The following is a 24,735-nucleotide window of genomic DNA, read 5'->3' on the forward strand; positions in this document are numbered from 1 at the left end:
AGACCTTGTGCTTAAGACAATGGAAGGGTATCAGACATTAAGAGCTCCACTTTGGGGATAATCCACCTCCAATAACATAATGAACAGAGGAAATATACATCGTATACATCCAAATCCATGTCTCTCCAGCCACCCAGGACTGGATCCAGTTACTATTCAGCCTTTTAATTGGCAATTGCCCTTGTATGTTCTGCCATTGTTTGTGTGGCTCTGCTTTGTTTCTGATGGAGTCCTCCTCATGTTCCCCAGGGAAATCATGTCAAGCCATGCTCCGGTGAGACCTTACCGCATCCGTGTGTGTGTGTGCGTGAGCATGTGTGTGTGTGTGTGAACGTGTGTGTGCGCATATATGTGTGTGTGTGTGTGCGTGTGTGTGTGTGCGCACGTGTGTGTGTGTGAGCGTGTGCATATATGTGTGTGTGTGTGTGCGTGTGTGTGTGCACGCGTGCGTGTGTGTGTGTGTGCGTGTAAGTGAAAGCAGGCATGGGTTGCCATGTATCCCTTCTTCCTCTTTGTACTCCACTTACGCATGCAGCCCCAAGGGGAAAAATGTTTATTTGATGTCCTTGATCGTCATTCCCGGGGGCCCCCAGGGTCCAGAAATGGGAGGGGGGGGACGCTAATGCTAGTTGAAGGGGTCATCCTAGTTTACCGCGGCCAGATTCCATATCCTCGGCATCTCCCCCTGCTCTCAGCCAATCGGAGTCGAGCGCTGGGTGATGCGGGCCCTCTCTCACTGGAGGGATTCCGAAGGAACTGCTGCGTGACGACGCTCTGTTAAACAGCCGAGAGTCTCTCCCCTCACTCTCTCTCTCCTCCACCTCTCTCATCCTCCTATCTCCCCCTCTCTCTCTCTCTCTCTCTCTCTCTCACACATACACACATACATACACACACACACTTACACACAGGCACACACTCAGCCCAGCGCTAGATAAACCCACAGTCCTTTTTTAAGAGGGGATAATACATCGCCATGCATGCGTCTCCCTCAAGCCTGGGCAGAAGACAATAGCGGTAGGCACGTACCAGCAGCATAAGCAGCAGCCAGACTTCCACCCCTCCACTCTCTCCCCCCCTCTCCCTCCCACCCACCCCTCTTCTGCTTGGCGAGGCGCCACCTTTTTGAACAGAAAAATCCGTTTTGTAGATGAGCTTTCCTCTGAAGACAGCCAACCAGATCCCAGGCTGAGCTTGGACAAGCGTACTCCAGGTAAGCCTGTGCTTTCTCTCTTTCGGGGGTGTCGGGGAAGGGGGGGTTTCGCTGGGCGCGTGGTGTGGGGTAATTTGCGGTTGATTGGGGGTGAAGTAGGAGGGAAGTCAAGGAACCTGTTTTGGCATCCCCCCCCACTACCCCCCATCCCAGACGTGGCTTTGTTTACCTGTAGTGAAATTCTGCCTCCCTTTAGTGTATTTCTACACACGAAGAGTGGAGTGTGTGGGAGGCTTGAGATCGAGTTACGGCAGGCGAGAGTCCAGTGGTGCTGTTAGAAGGAAAAGGTGCAGATGTGTGCTTCTGAATAGGCAGCACAGCGTGTGGATAAGCAGGGGACGGAATGGGATCTTCAAACGGCCGTGCACAGCCCTGAGACACTAATACCCCGTAGTCCGCACCATCAGATAAAACACTGCCTGTGTTTTTCCTAGCTTGCCTTTCCCTCCCATCTCTCAGATGTGATGGGTTTATCTTGGCTCGACTTGCTTAAGGTAAAAATACTATTGATTTCTGAATAAGGCGCTAATGCCTTTTGAAAAGGGAGGCGCGGCTTTCCCCCCCCTGTGTGCACGCGCCTTATTCTCACGGTGTTTCCTCTTACACTGTCAGTGTGAGGGAATTATGAAACATGAAACAGACACGGAAAAATTCACTCGCAGCGTTTTGCAGGAACATCCGCTATGATGAAATGTGCAGCAAGCCGAAATGCGCGTTCGGCTACTTCTCAACATGTTTTGAGAGGCAGTACGTGAAGGCACCACAGCTACTGATAAGCTTTTATCGATGGGCACTCGGGCTGTAGTCACAACACGAGCCCTGTCTTTTCGAGTCTGTGGGAAACCAATAATTGGTACAGCTTAGTGTGCGGTTGTTGGCGGAGTCTCGGTGCCCGTGTTTTAAGATGAAAGTGGATTGTCAGCGATTCCCTGGCCGTTGTCACTCTCCAGACAAGCAACGCGGCAGTTAAGTGTATATCGCTTGTTTTCCCAGACTCAGGTTACTTCATTTCTCAGGTGGCGCGAAAAACCGTGGTTGCTATGAGCGCTTGCGGACGGCGTTTTGCGGGGAGGGCTCAGTGGCGGCTCTCAAATTATATAACGTGCCGCTAACGGCACTTGCATAACTCATCAGGAGGGAACGTGGCAAGGAAAGAGGAGGCTGAATCAGACAGCTGCCAAATGATGCTGAAAGGCACCGCGCTCAAGGCAGAAATGCCACAGCTGTCTCACACTTTGCACTCAAGAGGGTCCTCCGTCAAGCAGGAGGAACCGACAAACCCTGGACCCAAAGACGGAACACGCACAAATGCGCTCATTATTTATTTATGCATTTATTTATTCCGCAGATCCCCCTTTGAAGGGCGGCTTACGTTTGTAGCATTCTTCTGTCGTGTTGTGTTTGGCCGCTCTTGTGGTTGGATTTACTTGGAGCAAGGGTACAACAGCTGTCCATCCCCTGACATTTGAACCTGCAACGTTTTCGTTACAGCTCCAGTTCATACGAAGTTCTGTCCTAAACCATAAAGCATTCAGTGTTATCCAGTTGAAAACATTCTCTCAACATTCCAGAAACGTTCGTAGCAACATGTAGAAACAATGCACAAGCATAATGCTTTACCTGCCACTGGGCAGTAAAGTAAACATGACTGGCAGAGCTGCCAGTTAGCAGCACCGGTGAGAAATTTTGGCCACTACGACATGGCACATGCTAGCACCTGAATAAATCGCGTCCCCTCTAACATCAAGGGGAATGTCATGTTTTATATTCCTTATTTATAGTCTATTAAAGCGAGATGGGAAGAGAAGGCAGCCATGCATGCTGTGCAAAGCCGCTTTAGCCTCAGTTTGGACTGGACTGTCACGAGATCAGCTGTAAGCTCCGTTAGGACAGACCTGTTACAAGAACAGCCATAGCTCCGTTAGGACTGGGCCCTTACGAGAACAGCTGCAATCTCCTGTAAGACTGGACTGTTACAGGGCTCAGCTTGAAATTCAGGGAGTCAGGAGCGAGGGCAGTGGCAAGGGTGACTTTACTGCCTGCAGGAGCTGTTTTCTGAGGACCTGCTTGACAGCTGAAAAGAAGGGGATGGAGGGGGGAGGGCGAGGGGGGGCTTTTGTTGCAAGCCATTGAAAAAGAGAGATATAAATAGCATCCCCATTGTGATTTGACCTTGGGAATCCGTTGCGCGGTGGGTTCCTTTGAAAGCAAGTGCACAGGTCTGTGTCGTGCTTGTACTGCGCCGTGTTCCTTGGGAGGAGATGAGAGTCGTGTCGGACTCCGCATCTGCCAGCCGCAACCTTTCGCGGCAGCCGGTCCTGTAAACCGTCAGTGCGAGGGTCAGCGCTACGTTATAGATGGCTTCTGTAGGTTAAAGGTCACATAATCTGTGGAGCTCAGTGTCACGTTCACCAGATGATAATGTTGGTTCACGTTTCAATTTTTTTTCTCACCTTTTTAATAACATACCCATATTTGAAGCTCGTTCAATAAGGCTTTTATTTGTTTGATCTTGGTTTGAGGGCCGCCTGTCTTGTGTGCATAGAAAATCATTTATGGATTAATTGCATGGAATATAAAATAATATTAGAACACAACGTGCCAAGAAAAGCAGAGTGCAACTGAATGGCACAGACCAGCAAATTGCAATTTCTGTAGGTAACCATAGGTAACCATGCTCTAAGGGGGGGTGGGGGGGTTGTTCATGTAAGGGTGGGTTGAATAGATTCTTCCAGAAACATAACTCTAACGACATGTTGTTCTGTGTCTCTATTGTGCTGTTAAATATCCCCACTGATGTCTGCATATCTATTCCACTTACTCCAGCCTCATTGAAGCGTGTCCTATCTTATAGTGATAAAATACCTGTGTAAAACCTGTCCCCCACCTCCACCCCACACAGTTTTCTGGCAGGTATTTTATCACAGATTGTTGTCCAGTTTTTCCTGTTTTCCAGGTCAGGACTCAGGACACTGTCATCTGCCTTAGTGTTTGTCCTGAATTTAAATACGGATATCGGTGCATGAGGTTCCGACTCCCTGTGAATTACAATACTGCAGTTCATGTAAATACACTGAATCTACCACAGAGAGATAGCTGTCCATGTGAGACTCTCATCTTTCCCCTTTACCTCGGATGTTGTGTTACGGCCAAACTCAACTTATCATGTCCTATGCAGAGGACCAGTTCTGATAGAAACAGCCTGATTTCATCCAATCAAAGCCATTGTCTTATTTTGAAGAATTGCAACAGATAATTCTGCTGCCTTTTAATTTGAAAAAAAGATAACCCTGGTTCTGATTACAAGATGTAATTGCTGTCGCAGATCTTTAACTCACTTTGAATGCTTTTCCCCCACTTTTTCACTTAAAACGACACACACTGGCACGTCAATGCCAGAGTCAATCAATGGTGCAATAGATGGCTGAATAGCATTCAATCAGGAGCGGAATTAGCAGTCTGAATGCTCAGAGTCAATTCAGGCTTTACTGGAAGCAAGTTAGTGTACTAGCCCCTCTGGTTAGGACTGGAATGAGTCACACCGCTGTGAAATGGAAGTTACATTTACATGGCTGGCACAAGCTCTTTAATGCCCCCTCCCCTGTATGTGTCAAAACACCGCGCTCCTCATTTTTCTTTGGGCTCTAATTATATGACTGAGTTTGTTGGCTGGCTGGAGGCGCCATAACCTCAGGCACGAAATGTGTTCTCGTGTTCCAGAAACGCAGAATATACATTTTTTAAGGAAATAATTGGAAACCGTTTGCCATGTTTTTATTCCAGAGTCCACATCTGGCTGTCTACACTCCCTGCTGTGAAAATGTCTCGAGTCTCCCTTTCACTGCGTGAAATACAGAATCTACCCCCTTCAGAAAGCCGCAGATATAACAGCGAAGTAGGAAGCGGCGCTGCTGGACCGGGGGCCTCAGACGACTAATCTTAACTTGCCTCATTATCCTGATCTTACTGATGCGTCTGGGGCACGTGTGTGACGGCCGGAGCGTGCCGTGAATCTTTGATGCAAGAAGCCCATCTGTGGGAGCAGAGTGAGGTGGGGCATCTCATGACCACTTAACCAAACGGGCGATGTTTCCGAGCGGCGAGGGTCGGGCGAGCGGAGCGGGGTGAGGTGAAGGACTCACAGGGCTGGTTAACCGGCTGTCTCTGCAGCAAGGGCCCGCGTGAGTGTTTTTCCCTCCTTTTCTGTTATTGCCGGCTGTTGACGAGACTCGATGGCTCCCGTGAAAGCACTCTCGCCATTAACGCTGCATTTTGGGGGCGGGGGGGGGACCGGCGCTTGATTGGTGAAGGACAGGTGGGCGGGAGCGTTGATTCGGGGCTCCGCTTTATCTGCGGCTGGGGAACCGGGCCGCTCCCAGCACCAGCGCCCCGTGGCGATAAAATCCAGATTACAGGATCAATAAAGCCTCAGAAATGATAAACTCAGCACGCTCTGTCTGTTCCCTCCGCTGATTATTACCAATCAGAGTGCAGGACCACGCGAGAAGGAGCGCTTTTACAACAGTTACATCAGAACAGCAGCTGCTGTTCAACTCGATATATATGTTCAAATATCGCCACTGTCAATGAGGTTCTGGCACCACAAAGGGAATAAATATTCCGATTCTGAAACACAACGTGTGCACGCGCACACACACACACACACACACACACACACACACAGTAAATGAATGAAATGAATTGTAGTTTGATTTCTGAATGGAGATTGTGGTTATTGGCCCAGCTGGAAGAGGTGGGGAGGGAGGCGGTGTGGGGGATTAGCAGCGGCAGAGTGAGACCAGCTGCACCTTATTACAAAGGCCATTTCTGGCCATGGGGATAAGAGCCACAGGCGAGATCTAATGTTCTGTCCTGTCCAAAATGTGCCCAAAACCGGGCCGCCTCCCACAGCGGCCATGTGGGCAGGGACCTTCTGGAGCTAATGGGACCTGCTCCCACCCTGCCTGCTCCAAACTGGACTCTCTGTGCTTCATTAGCCACAAGTGTTTTAAAGAGACAACGTGCTTACAGGCAGTGACAGCCTCTCTGAGTATCTTCTGTAAGATGTATCCTAAAATGGCTGCATTTCACAGAGGAGCTGCCAGAGAAGATAGATAGTTTTATTTGTTTGTTTATTCATTTTTTATAGTGGGGTTGGATGTGATGTTGTTACCACACTTTTGTCTTGGTCACAATTTCAGTTCCAGGAACAGCAAAATCTTGAGTCTTACAAGTACTCCACATCAACCCTGTATTGCTGCGATTACAGTTAATCACAGACACCAAACAGCAGCAGAAAACAATTGTTTTAATTAAGCCTTTGCAGACTGCTCTTCCTGAATTGGCTAAGTAGTTCTTAGGCTATAACAAAGGAAGAAAAATATAATGAAGTGACTCCTCAAATGAGTGAATGTCTGCAATATTTCAACTAATCAGCACAAGCGTTTCATAAGTTGCACTTTTAAGCGCTATAATAACTTTCTATTTGAGCAATATAATGATATAATGTATTTTTTTTAAAGTTCATAAGTAAATAAACCCAAGGTAATAACTGATTCATGAGGTTCCTGTTGGATTGTCATATTGAAAAGCAGCAATCTGGCACAACTGACAGCTTCAGTTCAGGGAAAAGTACTTAATTTTCAAAAGAAGATGCATATTTAACATATAAAGTTGTACTGCAGCCTAGTTATCCTTCAGCCATATCATAGCTCATAGCTCATACAAGTAATGTTGTTTTATCCAAAAAATCATCTGAAAGTTTTTTTGAAAATGAATCTTACCATTAAAAATGGCAGTACTTTTTTATTTTTCTCCATCAACTGTCCCCCCCCCCTTTTTATAGGATGATCTTTCACAGAACCTCACACTTCGCCAACTGATGGCTGATATTAGTGATGGCTGGGGAGCTGTGATTATTTGCATTAGCAGATAAGGCTTTATTTATTTTTCAATTAATCGCATGATTTCACACATCAACACTGACAGCTCTAATATGAACATACAGTGTAGGGTAACTGTGTATGTCTGTCTCAAAAGGTGAAGCACAATATTACTCTTCCTCGGCTCAAGTTTTGTATTTGGCTCTTGGAATGGGTTACAACCTCAGAAGAGTCAGTATACCCAGTGACAGTGCTGGAATTAAAGTTAAAAAATATTTTTTTTACACAGTTGTCACTTATCAAAGGTGACAAATCCTCTTCAAGCCCTTGTGTCTGACACCAGCCTTGGAGTCAAAGGGAGGTGACAGTCTATCATGACTAAAACTTATAAATAGATGTATTGCTCGGCAGAATACAAAGTGCACTAATGTATCTGGAAGATCGATAGATAATTGGCTAAACGGTGAAGGGGCAGGGGTGATGTGGGCCAATTACAATACATTTCTTAGCATCATGATGCCAAGCCCGTCTAGACCATGAAAGCTTGAGGTAAACAGTTCAACAAAACAGGCTTGGGTGGGGGTGGGGGTGGGGTTTGGGACAGCTGATTTCTTTGGGCATTTGAGACTGGTTGGTGGTCTTGACAGACCCTGATATCTAGGTGCACTAAACTGTTCCCCAAACATGTGGCTATTATTTGGGTGCCTGTTCTCTTGGAATAAGAAAGTGAATTAAATGTTATGATAGTCATGCATGGAGGTAGATGGCTGTTCATAACGCCTTGTCAATGGAGTATGAAGCCAGTTTGAGTAAAGTTGAGAAAAATAAACATTTTATATGTTTTGGTTGTCAATCCATATTATCAATATCAAACACTGTAACAGGACAAGGGGAAAAGTATATATTTTTTTTCCTCTGCCTATTCCACTGTTATCTTGGACCAGGTGTGCTTTTATTTGTTTGGTATGCCAGAAGATGAACCATCTGAGCACAGAATCTACAGTGTATTTGCATATATACGGTTCTCCCAAAGAGAAATCTCCCGCACCGTGGATGGAATGCTGTACAGACCTGTGCCAAGATGAGAAATATTACAGTGCAAAACAGCAAGAAAGTAAAAACAGTCTTATGGGGGGGAAAAAAAAAACGCTACACGTTTTATAAAACAGGTCTCAAAGAGGAAATTACTTTTCCCTCCCACTATTTTTTTTAATATCTTGTTTTTATGGGACCTGGCGAAGACTCCGGCACCTTGTGGCAATATCATCCACCTGAAGACTCGGCGGCCCTGAAGACGGCGCAGCGGAAGATGTGAGAGATTAATCAGGACCTGCGCGGGTGCTGCTGTGTTCCCGCGGCGCGTGCCTGCCCACACCCCGTCTCGGGCGTGGCTTGTTTATTGGAGGAGAGAGCGGCTGGAGGTGGCTGGCTGGGATTAATTATTACTAAAGGGCAAGTGGAGCCACAGAGGCAGGCTGGAGGACATTTTGAATATTTTATGAGCGTAATAACGATCAGCAAGCCCACGTGGAGGACCAGGATTCCGCTCATTCCTTTCGTTTTTCGTTACCGCGGTGTCTCCCATAGCTAACCGTGACGTCAAATTGGATGGGGGGGGGCATCCCATAATGCACCTGTGCAGAAGTGAGGAATAAAGAGAGGTGCTCGCACCTGGGGCAGTGCGCGCATGAGACTGTGTTTTGGTTTTTTTTTTGGAATATTGCAAATTTCATGTGGTTTGTGGACATGATTTGGGAGTAGGAGCAATTTCAATTTGATTGTCATTTGAATGTTTCCTGCGGTTTTTAGGCCTCTTGGCTGCCTCATTCCCAGTAGGGCAGCACTGTTACGATACCGAGTTTGCTGTGAGTAACAGTCTGGCTCAGACTCCAATACACTGAGGCTCTCGAGTTCCATAGAACTTCATTAGTCTTCATCATGACCTACATCTGGCAAGCAGCAGGCCGGACAGATGAGGTACTACCGTTTTTTTGTGCAGAGAACACAATGCAGGAAGGTAAATGCGCACTGTGGCTTCTAATGGGACTGCCAATCATGAGAGAAAGGCATTATGGGTAACGCCAAATGCACCTAGCAAAGCTTAGGGGGTTCGGTTTAGATGAGAGTTGGAAAAGGATTCAAAGTGAGCTGGTTCTAATGTGACAGTGACCACAGGTGAAAAGCACGGCTTGATCAGGGAAGCATACGTACCTAAAAAAGAAAACTGTATTAGTAACATATCCGTGATGGAGAGTGAGAAGCTGAATGTGTTAAATAGCAGGAATCAAAGTCCTTGTTCCTGTAGTAAGCAGTAAGAAGAGTTTATGATTTTTGATTTCTTTCGAGGTTTGCCTTTTGTAAATGCTCACTATGTGACTGCATGTGTGTGGCTATGCGTAAAATAACATGGTATGGAAATAACTGCACACACAATGACTACCATTGAAAGCAGTAAGTTTACATTTACATTTACATTTATTTATTTAGCAGAGTAAGTAAGTTAGTAGTAGCAGTTAATGTGTTGCACTTAGTGGTGGATCTAAGCTTACAGAAAGTGTTTAAAAGTCAGTAACCTCGCTTCACAGTAATCTGAAAATTACACTAATGCACTGGTACATAAAAAGTCAAATTATTTTCATGTTAATTGAGTTCCAGAATAAAACTAACTGCAGCCACATGATTCAGTTGGCTTCAGTGATTTGGCTATTTGTGAATTTTAGCAGAGAGCCCCATGACCTAAACGTAACCTGTGGATGTTCAGCCTGAGTAAATTGCAGCATTTCCAGTTTAAGAACCGATTCATGTATTCCAGACAGGTTAGTCAGATAATCTAATAACCACCCAGGACAACCAGACACTGCCTCAGCAACAATGTTCCACTTCTTCAATCACATTCAGTGACCTCTGCAATGGTAATCATGGCCCTCGCAAGAGAGGAGGGGGAATCACCATACTTTATTAATTAGAACTGGGGATGAGATCAAATGTAGGACAGAAAAGAGTGTGTGTGTGTGTGTGTGTGTAAATGGGGGGGGGGGGCTGGGCTGGGTGAGGGGGTCTGTTAGGGGGTGGCTGGTTTTGGGTAGGTGTTCCTCCAGGGGGACTGTGCCGGTGTATTGGATTTTTCATAAACCCTGTCTGTGCTGTACAGTGCGCCCCAATTTGCGGGAAGCTGCCAGGCTGAACTCTCTATTAGAATGGAAAACCCCTGCCATGCGGCTCTGGACTGGACTGGGGGAGCTGGCCGAGCAAGAGGGATGCCGGCTTATGGGAAAAAATTAAACAAATAAATGAAAGAAAAAAGTCACTGTAATTTTCTATTACCGCTGGCAGAGGGAGGGCATGCATGGCTGCCCGCTGGGACCGGCTCTAAAGCAAACATGCTTGTTTGTCGCCGTGGCAACTGAGTCTCCTGCCCATCCGCCGCCGTCCCTCGAAATCCGTGCCCCATTAAACGGGCACTGCGAGACTCGCGCGTGTGTCCCAAGTGCCTCCCACAGCATGCCTGTTCTTTTTACCTCTCACCCCCACCCCCACCCCCATCACACCGCACCCTTCGCCCCTGTCCTGTATCGTACTCCATCCTGGCTCATTTCCATGGCCTCGTTCTTACTCCGGCTGCGGAGAGAAGCGCCAGTGAACGCGGTCGGAGTAAACCTCTGAGATAACAGCACAGCGAAGTAACCCCTGGCTGTTCCTCTCTTCCCAAAAATAAACCTCTGTTTTTCCTCAGTTCTTAGTTTGTTTATCTCAGCCCCCTTAAGTACAGCTGTCTAGGCCTTTCCTTTTAAGTTCGGTTAGCTGGCAGACTTTGAAAGGGGGGGTGGGGTTTTGGGACGTCTCTTGTTATTGGGGCTGTCTGACAGATTTGGGGCTCGTCTCAGTGACGGCTCCCAGTGACTTTCTACTTCATGTCAAAGACAGCGATGTCGCCCTAAAAGCCAGGTATGAGTGTGCCCCAGATGAATGGCTTCCCAGAACCCCCTGCACAGGTCCCCCCCCCCCCATTGTCTGATGTATTATAGGCTGAGCTGCCACAAAGGCTGTCTTTATCACTGAGCCACAGGGGCTACCCCTCTTCACTATTACTTAGCCTCCTCATTTGAGGAGTTGAAACACTGAACCACAGCCTGTTATTCTGACAGTGTGACACTAATATGAATAGCAGGTTTGGGCCCCTGTGTGTGTATCAATGCATGTGTTTGCCCTTATCTTTTTTGCCTCTTGCAGTTATTTGGGATAGCAGTTTGTTGGCTCATATTGTGGGAGGGGTACGTGGTTGTGTTTTTAACTAAAGCAAGGTCCTCTTGCTTACAGGCTGCTGCTGAAAGGCAACTGCTATACACTGTGAATACAGTTGCAGGTTAAACACACATTCCCCACTCTGGATAAATGAACCTGCTTTCCAAATAAATTACAATTGCGTGGAAGCATGCCAAGGCAGAGTGTGAATGGATTTGTTTAACCCGTAGAAGTGTAGTCGCGTAGAAGTCAAAGCATCTCTTGGCTTAAGGCTCTTACTCGACAAAAAGAACACTCCTTTTAAGTTTAAAGACAATCAACTTTAATCGCCACCGCCATGTACTCTCTCTCACCAAAACCCCACGCTACTCCCCATACGCTCCTTCACAATAAGAGCCCCCTTTTGCCCTTCAGTACAGGGTGATAGGTGCGATCATATACATATATAGCCTTTGTCCACCTGAATATAACATAACCAGTAATACAGTACAAGGCATACATATGTAATAATGTACTTTTAACATCAGAAAATTAACAAAGGCAATGTACATTTTGCATCACAGTGCAACCATATCATATTCTGACAGATGCCCATGTTCCACTCACTGGTCCTTGCACAGCAATGAATGCATAATTTTCAGCAGGGTGCAACATGAAGTATTGCCTGTAGATTTACATAACTGATCTCTAATAGGTTGACTCATTAGCACCTGCTTTACCATTGGTGCTGTATGATGCTGCCATGAACCAATCAGGTGAGGGAATCCGCCCACTGTGGATGGTAAATCATATTGCAGCTGGAGGAGTTGAAAAGATTTCCTTTGATTTGTCTTCATCTTCTGAATTAATGGCTTGACTTGACCTCTTAATTTTCCCCAAGGATACATTTTGAATTAATAACGATATACACTTGCTCAGTGTTGAATACACACTTAAGTTTTATAGAAAGACATGAGCTATACAATTACGTATTGATTTCCCCTGCTTTTAAACCTTGCACATAACCTTGAAAGACTGAATGAAATGTTCATTTGAAGCAAAAATAGTTCACACTCTGCACGAAGACCATTTTGTCCTTTCTGAAAAAAGGGGAAAGAAACTTATCAAGGTTATCATTGTATAAGTGTAGGCTACACTGTTCCATAGAGGCCACAGTTCTTCAAGGTTATAATAAAGCGGTAACCATTGAGATGTCCTGTGCAGAACAAAGGCTTTGATTTAACCATTCTGAGCACAAGAAATAAGTGACACTAAAACCTGTGGACAGTCCCTGGCTGCAGTTCAGTTCTGGTGGACCACCACTGCAGCAAATAGTAGAAATACTTCCCTCAGTGACTCAGGACAGGAGCCTGTGGACCCAGGTGGACACTCACTCTCCTCCTTTTTTTTGTCAGCATGGCAAATTGAGTATGCTGTCAATACCAAATGGTTCCGGTGAAAATAGGAGGCAATTTCAATGCATTTTTCTCCCATGGCCTGTCAATGGAGGGGGGTTTGGGGGTGGGGGTGGGGGGTTTGTGTGAGAGTAAACCAGGATTGGAGGAAATGAAAGTCATTCAGATTAAGTAAGGCCTCATGACAGTAGGAATACTCAATGCGCCTGCTGTGATCACTGTGCCCTGCAAAATCGCCCCATTATGGCCAGGAACAGGCTGCGGTGGTACCAGGAGGATGAGATGATTCTGGTCCTTTTTTTATTGGCTATTCATTTGTTCCAGCTCGTAAATACCCCCAAATTTCCCTCATCTCAAAAATAAGCACACTTGATATGCTTGTCATCAAAATGACAAAGCCATCTCCAGATTGTTACAACCGCAACAGAAACGGTGGATCTGCATAATTTTTCTGATGCACATTTAAAGATGACAAAGAATTTTTCATGCATTGTGTTGTGCAAAATACTCTCTGAAAGCCTGCAGTCACTGAGGACAAGTATGTAAATATTCAAATTGCTCAGTGTTTTCCGGGCCGACACAGCTGGGCCTCTTAGCTTTGCACATGTTGCTGCGTAAATCTATGTGGCAGCTGCACAGACAAAGAGTAAATTTGCCTTCATCGTAATCTAGCAGAGCATCTCTCCTATAAAGCCATGCACGATATGCACAGGGTGCTCTGTTCATCAAAATGAGCCTCTGTGACATTCAGAATAATGCTTGTCGTTGTGTTTTGAAAAGCTGCGCGCCAGGGTTGTTGCTTGAGATGAAATGGTGAAACCTGTTGCAAAGACACTGGTAAGCATGTGTTTCCTTTGCTTTCATTAGACTGCAGAGAGATGTGTGAGAAACAAGGGCTGTTAATCGAATAGTAATCGTCAAAATAACACACGTATGTAGCAATCTTGCACCAGTGAGACATAGTGTGCAGATAGGAAAGCCCTTTCAGAATGCCATCTCCAAACAGCAGCATGTCTTACACCAACATAACAGTGTGTATAACCACCACCCAGAATCTCGGTGAGTATCATCTGTACAGAATCCTCATATTCCATTACAATTGAAATTGAGACTTGGAACTGCATTTAAGTCCAACCACAAAAACGCTTTGTCCTTAACTTTGAGCACTTATTGTATTAATGCCATGACTGCTGGACTGCTAACAATGTTATCTATGAAATGAAAACGGAAATGGGCTTAAATTCGGCACTCAAACGAAAAGCCAAAGCCCGGATTGAATAGAGGCCTTGATACAAGCACCTCATGCATACAGATTCATTGCTCTGACTTCTGTGTGACACCCAAGATGTGTTCATCTCAGTCTATACCCAAAGCATCTCTGTTTGCTGACGGGGGGGGGGGGGGTTCAAAGTGTGTTGTGATTGGCAGTGGCCACTTAGACACCTCTTGGGCCGCGGGGTGAGCGAGAGGTGATTTTGGGTAATCCTGCGGGGCTGACAAGGAGTGGAATTGAAAGCGGTCTGTACGGATGCGATAAAGACAAATGAATAGGATGCGATGTGGAGCATTGGTGAGATGTGACATGAAGTTATGAGCGCCAACGCCGCGCTCTCCGGAGATTTGTCTGGGTTCGTGACGGAGCGGGATTTGAAACTCTCCCCAGGGTGTCTCTCACACGCAGCTCTTCCACCCACTTTCAGAGCTCTTCTGCCAGCTCCTGACATTTTTTGCACACAGGGTGAATTTTTTGCCATTTTGCAAATAATTTTTGAAAAATTCTTTTGGCCATTGATCTTAATTTTTTAACTTTTTTGACTTGCTTTTCTCTGCTTGATATGAGGAACATAGCACTGAATTCTTCTTCTATGTTTTATAATGTTGTGTGCATGCCAGGACCCTAAAATGTAATTGTAAGATGTAACCTTTAACCACTCACAAGCCCTATTTGTTACAATAACATTGAGCAGTGTTAATAATGTACAGTGCCAGTCAAAAGTTTGGGTACACCTGATTAAGATAATGGGAAACATGCATTCAAAGATATTTTGATCTAAAGACTTATGCTTAAGTGCTTGAAATTAGTTTCATAGTTAAATATAAATAGTGAAGTTGATGCCTATGTATGAATTTCTTCCCAAAAAAATAATTTAAAAAATATAAAAAATATTTTGGCTACTTTGTAGAATCTAAAATATCAGAGAGTTTTGATTTATTTAGGCAAAACACTTTTTGGTCACTGGATAATTCCGTTACTTCATAGTTTTTCATAGTTTTGGTGTCTTTACAATTATTCTAAAATGTGAAAAATCATCAAAAATAAAGAAAAAACCCTTCTATGAGTAGGTGTGTCTAAACTTTTGACTGGTACTGTATGTACCGGAGAGAAAACAGTCATGAAAACCATTTTATTTAGAGGAATACATGCACGAGAAAATTATCGCTGCTTAGAAAGGTCACGGTTCTTATCACCCATGTTTTCTTGCAGTCATAAACTAGGTGAAGCTGATGTTTTATTTAGACACCTCCATCTTCTCTCCCTCTCCTGCCTGCCACACCGCACACAAACTGCGGAGGAGTGTCTAACCTTTATGATATAACTGGGAATTCAGCGGTTGTAAATTCCTTGGTTAGCAGGATTAGAGATGATCGGAACATCTGCGCGAAAGGGCAACCTGTTGGCCAGTTCAAGGTCCCATCTGTTTGCCCGTGCACACTGTGTCCACCCGGCTGCGAACGCCTTTCTTGATTGGCAGATAAATAATTGGAGCCATTTGAAAAGGCAGCTGATGGACTAGTTCAACATCCTTTAATCCCTTCTGTGCCCCCTTTGGCTTTCCCTTTGAAAGGTCATTTATTTTGCTCAATGCAATAAAAAAGAAAAATCAAAGTATTTCCTGCAGTTGACAAACTATTGCAGTCTATCATCCATTCAACTGATGGAATTCAGACAAACACCTTGAGAGGCATATTGCCTGGTTGGAAACTCCTTCCCTTTTTATGAGCCATAGCAACAGAACAGGTGGATTTTTGGGCACCTCAAGGGACAGCCACAAGTGACGCTACAGTGGTCTGACAGGGGACCAAGGGCAGTCTCAATGTCAGCATGGCTCTTACACAAAGAGCTGCCGCCCTGGCCCGCAGGGTCCACTCAAAGACGACATGATGCACCAATCAATAACCTCCTCAACTGCGAACTGCCCACAGGGCCTTCCCAGTGCAGCCACCAGGGGCCTGTGTCTGATTTCATCTCTCTGTATCCTCGCAGCCTTGCTGTTGCTTAATGACACATTAATGACTCACATATGTGCCACACATCTTTTCTCACACATATCCAGGAGATGATCTTTATCGCCTTTAGTAAGGTGGTCATGGAGTCATTTTTTAAATGTTCCTCATTCAATATCACTTGGGTTTTTATGTTTCTGTTCCCTTTAGAAATAGTAGACCGTAAAGTGCTCTGTGAAAATCGTGATTGTAAAGGGTGCTATACCAAATAAAAATTGATTGACTGAGTGAGTCAGTGACACAGTCGGACACCGGTACAGCTGGTGTCAGCAGTGTGTTTGTTGTGATTGCTGTTCTTGTGTGGGCCTTTTGGATTAGCGGTGATTCTGAAGAGGGAAGGCTGATTCAGCTGTGTCCTCTCTTCAGATTCAGTGTTGTATCTCCTCTGTGAGGAATCATCATGGTTCACCTTCTGGGAATCTGTTGTACCTATTGGAGGGATTGATTTATAGGTGTGTGTTGATTTTTATTATATTAATCATAATTTATATATCATTATGCCAGTATAAATATATTAGTTACACTGAATCAAGTAGATCCTTTTTAAAATGGGAAAAATAAATGAGTGATTTTGATGTCTCACAGCAGAGTGATCTCTTGAACATTCATATAATGTCAGTGGTATGCAGTCACAGACGCTGATAAAGCTCCAGATACCCCCCCCACAGAGAGACCAAGGTCACGAGGAAAGGTTAATGGAGATTGAACCGCTTAGAGCAGTGTCCTGTGCATGAAATTCAGCCAAAGGGAACTGTCGAAGAAGCAAGAGACAGAAGCAAGGAGCAGGTACCCAGTGAAGCAAAAAGCCGAGAGGGAAGTTTTCCGTTTCAGACAGGTGTTTCTGGCAGAGGTGTCGCCAGGATCAGAGAGCGTGGCGGGTTCGGACGGTCATCGCAGACACCCCTGGGGGGTACGCTGGCGGGCTGACCCCACTTCGCCTTGCGTTGCCATCGATCCGTAGTTCTGTGTTCTGTGCCACTCAGGCTCCATCCTTCCTTCTGTCTGGCGGGTCCGCCCTGTCACCATAGAAGTGGATTTCTCTGAAAGGTTGAGCTCAGATTGCCGTGAGGCTGCTCTGTTTAGACTTCTAATGTTGTTTGTCTCGATGGAAGGAATGATTTGAGGTATAGTACATTCTTACCTACGAGGAGCATAACTGACTCTGTCGATCATGGTGCATCGCTGTGGGCAGAGATTGATGAACATTGTTGCTTTCAAATAGTGAAATGAGCAGAAACATTATTCTACACCAGGACAAGGGACCTTTGGTAGCCACAGAGTGTCAGTGGTGTGTAGCAACATTACTGTGACTGTCAGTTTCCACAGCTTCTGAATGGCTTTTGAAACAGCGAGTCCCCTCCCTGGCCAAAATAAATAATACAAGTGAGATGTCGGGCCTGACGGTATATATGCATCGGCCAAATTCTTTTGTAAGTGACCTTTTCAAAGCAATGCAGACTCGGTCCGACAGGAAGGGAGAATGCTGAAGGAACACAATTTCAGACAAAACAACTGAGCACATGTGACTGCTTCAGGAAGGAAATCAATGTATAGGGTGGCATTTGAAAAGAGATGTGAGACTGGTGAGTTGGAGCAGTTGTTATTCACACCTGCATGGGAACACTTGTAGGTTAGCAGATAGGTGTTGACTATGCCATCGTGCTCTTTTGTATCAACTATTACCAGCGTCGGTTTGGTTTAAAAGGTGTTTAAGGGGATTCTGTGGGAAGACCAGACTCAGGTCAAGTATCAGGGTTAGACTGGGATAGACGTAAAGGTAAACTGTAATGGGAATGATTTAAAAAAAACAGCAGTCACTAGCCCTTTAGCTCACAGGATGAGATGAACCGCATTGATTGGCTGAATGCTGTGCAGGGTGGAATTGCCAACAGAGCTGGAGGTTTTTTTTTTTTTTTTTTGTGAAGTACCTTTGTCACAATGCCTGTTTCAGTTCAGCTTCATTAAAAATTAAGACAGTAGTTTTGTGAATTACACTGCAAAGACTGGGACTTTTCAATAAGAAAGTGTCAGAGTGCGCAGATCAATAAGGGACTTACCCACAGAAGTGAAGAATACTTTTCTCTCCCTTTGTTCGTGTGAAGATGCAGCTCCTGATTGGCCGTTGAATTCTAACCTCTGTACCCATGTGGTGTCTGTCCTTGTGGTAAATGCCCTCTCCCTGGTGACCACGTTTAAGGACAGGGCTTGTGATGTGTTGAGTGTACTGAGTGTGCTGTTTGCTCTGCATCCACTTCCTGTGTGTGAACAGGAGCATGGGTTCCATCTGAAGAGGGTGAGGGGTAAACTGTTACCATTCAAATAAACACCGTGTTACAGCGTAGTTGGTTAAATACAGTCTGTCAGTATTGAGGGGATCATGTCCCCACCCCTGTCCACACCTGAAACTACAGCTGTGTGTGTGTGTGTGTGTGTTTGTACATTGTGTGTGCTTGTCTGTGTGTCTGGGTGAGGGAGAGGGAGTGCATCTGCACGCGCTCACGTGCAAACTCTACAGCGGCCTCACAACCATAGCAACCAGCTTTATCTGTAATTTTGTTTGCCGCCCACACGCAGAACAAATGTCCTGAATGAGGCCACTGGACATTGTCTCCTCTGGAACAGCGTCCCATTCATTCTGGGGTCTCTCAGAGTCGCCCTTGGATATGGGTGTTGTTTACTGTGTTCTGAGTTCAGCTTCTCCTGCCCGTCGTTTGTCTTTCTGTTTGGGCTCCATATGCTTAGAACCCTGCGCACTAAGAGGAAAGGGCCAGTGTCTGGCAACCCTGGTCTAGCATATGATGCGTCTTAAGAATGATGACATATTGCTTTGAATCTGGATTCTTCAGATGAGGATATACAAATAGATAAATGTCAGTGATTGTAAAGGGCAATGAATAATTGTAGGGCCTGTGTGTTAATCACGCTGTTGACTCAATGTCTTTAATCCAAGTGTTTCACGGTGACAAATCCCGCCAATATTGTTAACGTTACTCAGAGGAACACTTGTACCCAGTTTGTATTCTAATGTAATTTAAAATTGGATTTTACCGCTCCAGATCGGCTTAAGAATCAGTGGCAGTAATCTGAAATAAACAGCAGAAGCACAGGGGCAAAAACACTTCACTGGAGCCAGATCTCTGGAAATCTCTCAATTAGCCACGTATTCAACTGTAACACGGTGTTATTTTTTATAATCAGGGCCTTGGTGATCTGCCAGTCAAGATTATCGACTGGTACTCTTTTTTTTGTTACATTTGACAACAATTTATGGTAATAGCCAACAGGGATCTTGCTTCTCTGGGTGAGGAAATGTGTAGGGTACATTACATTACATTATTATAATTTAGCAGGTGCTCTTACATAGATGCGACTTACGTAGGCTACGATTTTTACGTTATCCGTTTATACGGCTGGATATTTACTGAGGCAATTCTGGGTTAAGTACCTTGCCCAAGGGTACAGCAGCAGGGAATCGAACCGGCAACCTTTCGCTTACGAGCCCTGCACCTTAACACTAGCTACACTAGTTCATAAACCTCTCAGAATGCCCCTTGTGCTCTGAACATTGTGGAGCAGTGTGACAGTGCGAAGCCACCAGGCCCTGTTTCTCTGCAGGCAGCCACCCACTCGCGCTCTCTCACTCGGGGCCTGCTCGTCACCGCGTGACACAGAGGTGTCCGGGGGTTACTCACAGAGGCCCCTGTCAGCGCAGCCTGGAGCGTCACTCCTGCCCAATCACACGGCTGAGAGGCTCGTCACTGCGCACGCCAGGCATCTGCTCAGCTGACCCCAATCTGCATCTGACGCACTCCCTGACACCCAACACCCCTCGCTGTCACCCCGCCGTCCTCGCCCACCCCCGGTCTCCGGCAGAAGGAGGGTGTTGAGCTGGCGCAGGCACCAGCTGAATCTAAATATCACAGGAACTGTAGCTAAGTAACCAAATTCAGCATTCCCTGGTCCACGATCCGCCCCACAATAAACTCCAACTGCCCAAAGAGGAGACTGGACTGCACTCTGTGAATGTTTTCCACTTTCAGCACCACATATGATGGACAGCTCCCTTCACCAGATTTTTGCAAGTTTTGCAAGACAGCCAGCCGATGTACTTTTTTCCATAACTACACATCTAAAGGCCAAGTCAACACTTCACTCCCCTGTGACATATGCATTGCTGAAATGGAGCACACTTGGCTTATATCTGTAAAAAGAAATAGAAGTTGAAATAAGAGTGATATGGATCTCTGGGGGTAATCCTCCACATCCCAACATCTGTCAAAAAGATACTATTTCAGATGTTTTATTCAACAGAGCTGAACATATTTTCTAACATGGTTTTAGATCTTTGGTGGTTTCCAAGTGCCTCGAGTGAGGTCACAGTTAACTAATACTGTAAGACGAAGCTCCAACATAGACCTCCCAGGTCATGAGCAGCCAAATCTCTACCCATGCGATCTCTGTATTTCAGTACATTCTACGTCTTTTAAAGTTCAGACAGTCAGCAACAAGCACCTGTGAACTTGCTGAAGTATTTTCACGGTCAAGAATGGAACAAAAAGTCCAGTGTCCCATTTTGTTTGCGCATTTGCGTGTGTGTCATAGAAACAACAACCTTTATTGATGGGCAGGGATATCTGTGATATTGAGGGTATGTCAAGGTGGAACCGGTGTCAAAGCCCCATTTACATTTAAAAAGATGAACCCACGTCACTCATCACCCCCCCCCCCCCCCCCCCCCCCCCGGCACAAAGCGATCTATTTTTGAGGTCTCATATACTTTTGTTCCCTCTGCCCTTGCCTGCAGTCATAAAGTGCTACAGAGAAGAGTCTGGTAAAAAGACAGATGTCAAAAGATTTGTCTGGACTTGTATTGCCGGCTATCTGTCTCTGTACCTGTGGCAAAAGAAGAATAGAGTGAAACTAAAAAGGAGTACAAGCCAAGGGCTTCACAGCTGATAACAGCCCCCTTCCCTGATCAAACGCAGGGAGAGCGGATAGAGAATTGGATTTCAAACGACACATCTTTCTTTTCCCCCTGCTGTTCAAAGCAAGCTCAAATGATCTGACTTGCCTTAATGTGTTTCTTTTGTCACGGCTGGCCAGGTTTTGCCACGCCATCCAAAGTCCCATTTCCTCTTAAAGCAAGTTTCAGTCACTCCGAGTGGCCAAAACGTACAACAGCGCACCCCGTCACACAGATCACGCATTGATCAAAGTGGTAATGAAAAACAGCATTGTCTTAATATGGAACTACACTCACAGAGCTGGAAATGGGTGCATCACAGCAGCACAGTGTGTGCACAGAGATTTGGCATAATCGCCAACTGTGGCCCGGTGGTCTCCGATATGGTGTTGCGTCATGTCTTTATTAATTATTTCACTCTCACCAGTGCAAAACACATTATATGGCAATATCACAGGAACAGCCAGATACAGAGCAACCAGTGACACCGTCAAAGTCAGTTCAAAATAACCACCCTTAAAGACAACATGTGTACATCATATCAACACAGGAACATACAGCCTCAAAATTATCTGTAAGAGCAACAAGTATTAGAGTGGAGCACAAGCCAGGCAGTTGTAAATTTGACTCCACAACAGTCTGCTTCAGAAGTGCCTTAATCTGTTATTCACATTTTAGGGGCACCTAAGGTGGTTCTCTGAGCTAGTAAAACCCCAGAGAGAGGATTTGGTTGCATTTGACAGGCTCTTGTAAATCTGTTTTGTAAAGACTTGTTTCTTTGGGTGTGCATGGTGTGTCCAGTTAAGCACATTCTCTGTGGTTCATTTTGAAACGCTCATTGGCTTTTTTTTTTCCAGCAGACACAGCAGGAATGTCAAACCCCTCTTTGGTATGCACACATGTGCTTATGTGTGTGTAGCCTATTTATCCCATGCATGCAATTCATGTGAACCCATCGGTTAGATATGTAATCAGAAAGCAAATGGCTGTTCACGGGATGTTGGCGTGAATGTAGATTAGCCGGGCTTTGTTTTAGAGCTTTATAAGAGAAAAAAAGAAAAATGGAAACAAAATGAACTGATGTCCACCTGGTTGTGTGATTTGTTTATCATATTTAATTATGTAGGTATTTGCATAGCTGGCACGTGCAGAAAACAATACAAGCCTTTTGGTCGGACCAACAAAGGCTTCGAAAATACAGCAACCAGCAGGAGATCAAAGTCTCACCTTGACTTTCAATCAGCTTTTAGAACAATTGCCATGCTTGGGGAAGCTTGTGTCTTTGAGTCTTTGAAGAATGGCCAGACGAAAGAGCATCATCCATATAACCATCTAAGACCTTGTTTGAGTCGATAGAAGGCCATTGCCTCACCACTTCTGTTTATAATGCGGTGTGCATCTGTTTCTTTCATTGACTGTAGCAGCATTAAGGTGAGAAATCAAGATATTGAGCTATCCATTAAGGCATCATTGTTCTTATTATTTATTATCATTGCTATTTAATGTGTGTTCTCACATTTGAGTTTTGCCAATTTTAATGGATCACTTTTGAATGGTTTATTGGGTCTCTGCAATTTGATCCACATTCTCATTGGAGTAACCTCCTAACAGCATACAGTAATGGACTGTGATTCATTCCATCCCCTGCTCGTTTTAAAAAGTCCCTCGATGGCTTATTTTAGATTTATGGCAGCATAAAACCCTAGTCGTTAAGGATTTCCTTCATACACTAAAGTAAATCTCTTCACAGCTGCTTTGCATAAATTTAAATCCTGTGGAAAAATATACTTTCCTATCTCCTGAAAGATGATGGGTGGTGAAATTCTCATGAAATGTGTTGAGTAATGAGAATCGCCAGTGAAGGGAAGCATTGCAATAAGCAGCAGAGTATGACCAATCAAAATGGCAGGACTTACACTTTGCCTAAACCACTTGGACTATACCTTTGCCTCTGCAAAAATTATTTTGGTTATTCATTTTAAAGTCTGACACTGTGGGGAAAAAAAAACTTAAAAAATTAGAATACAAAATGTAAGGAAATAAATGCTTTGAAATAAATGCGGTGTTCTTCATAGATTGGGTATAGCAAAAAGTGTTGCGTGCAATATTTCATCCAGTCATTCTTGCACTTCTTTCTGAAAAATCCATGGAATCAGGAGATCAGCTATGCTCTCCAACTCCAATTGTGGTCAGTTGTTGATTGAATGATTTCATTGGTCAAGACCTGACTCTTCCCCACCCATCCTGTTCCACACCTAAAGATCAGCCAGGACACCTGGCTTTTTTTTTTTTTTTTTTTTAACTTTTCATGAAGGTTCATTATCCACATCATAAATATTAATCCTCAGGTTAGACAGTCCTGGGCACTGCTTTCAGGAAACAAGAGCAATCAGTATCAAAGTTAATTGAGAAGGATGACCTCGTCTATAAAACTATGTAATCAGCCCACGCTGAGCTTTCAGACATAAGCTCACCCGAATGTAGACAGTGCAAGTCCACACAGCGTTGACAAAGCGTTGCCATAAGTCAGGCTTCAGTACTTTCCCAAACATTTCCCAAATGTAACCAGGCTCCATACGACAGATAATCATGTGCCGAAGGAAGACACTGGCGGAAAAAGAGGGCATCTAAAACAGAGTGGTGATGAATTGCAGTGCAGATGGTTCAAGGAGCTATTTGTTTATTCCTCGACTCCCCTAACCCCCCCTTGGCACATCGAAGGGCCGTTGGGGGACCAACAGGCTTTGTTTTGTTTTTGTATGTTTTTTTTTTGATCACACGCCACGGGAAGCCCGCGTTGAGATTTGCGGTACCACACCTTAACAGTCTCCTCTCTGAGGGTCAGGCCGACCGATTCAAGTCTGATTGATTTTTATGCTGCTAAAATTAGCTGCCCAAGGCCCAGACGTCCTTTTGGCAAGGCGGGCAGGGGGAGGGGAGTAGCGTTCTCCTGGAGCTTGTTATTCCTGTACTCTTCGGGGTTGCGTGGCGGCGATTAGTTTGACCTCCGCCAGCTGTTGTTTTCCTTCTCATTGCCCGGGAGACGAGCCGTAGAGTCCAGGTGAAAGGCCCAGAAGGCACCCAGGTGGACACACAGAGACATACAGGCAATAACCACACCCAGGGAGAACAGAGGAATCAGCCCGTCGATTCCTTACGCTGCAGGAGATTAAACCGGGATCAATACTCCATGGTGACGTCTGTGTTGGGACTTCATCAATTTTATATTAAACCTGCACGGTCATGATGCATGCGCAATCTATTCCAGATGTTGAGTGTGTAGGTACTGGGTGATTAGCTCTGTAGTTTCCTTACATATTGTATTAATTTATCTACTGTTTTAATATTTGTGTTGCTCAGTGCTATTGTAGTTAGTATTCATTTTGACAGTGGAAGGTCTTGGTTTTAATTCCCAGGCTAGTCCTGAGGAAGGTGTTATATGTTGAGAGATATGCTCTATGTATGGGGAGCTTCTTTGCATTTGCATTGTATGTTAGTCTATGGGGGTGTTATTTTGCTCAGCTGTTGCAACAGGAGAAGGGGAGATTGAAGCAAGCAGAGAAACCCCACCATCTGTCTGTGTGTCTGTGTGTATGTGACATAATATGCCATACTGTTGTCTTTGCAGTTGCAGTGTTGCGTTTTAACTACTGCGTAATGGCCACGGCCAAATCCCACCCACATTAGAGGATATGAAAGCTTGCAGACATTGTTGCAAAGTTTGCTCGCTCTTCTGGAGAGCTCTGGCCAACACTC

General features: G+C 45.1%; 1 protein-coding gene across 4 annotated transcripts in view; it reads left to right on the plus strand.

The window, feature by feature from the left end:
* The first annotated feature begins 857 nt into the window (after positions 1-857).
* The window catches only part of LOC118771788 (synaptotagmin-1-like), a 186,969-nt gene continuing 163,091 nt past the window's right edge, over positions 858-24,735 (plus strand). For all 4 annotated transcript variants that reach the window (XM_036519821.1, XM_036519825.1, XM_036519822.1 and 1 more), the window contains exon 1: positions 858-1,213. The gene's annotated coding sequence lies outside the window, so the exon portion shown is untranslated. The remainder of the gene's footprint in view (positions 1,214-24,735) is intronic.

The sequence above is a fragment of the Megalops cyprinoides genome, chromosome 25 (assembly GCF_013368585.1).
Source record: "Megalops cyprinoides isolate fMegCyp1 chromosome 25, fMegCyp1.pri, whole genome shotgun sequence".
NCBI lineage: Eukaryota > Metazoa > Chordata > Actinopteri > Elopiformes > Megalopidae > Megalops > Megalops cyprinoides.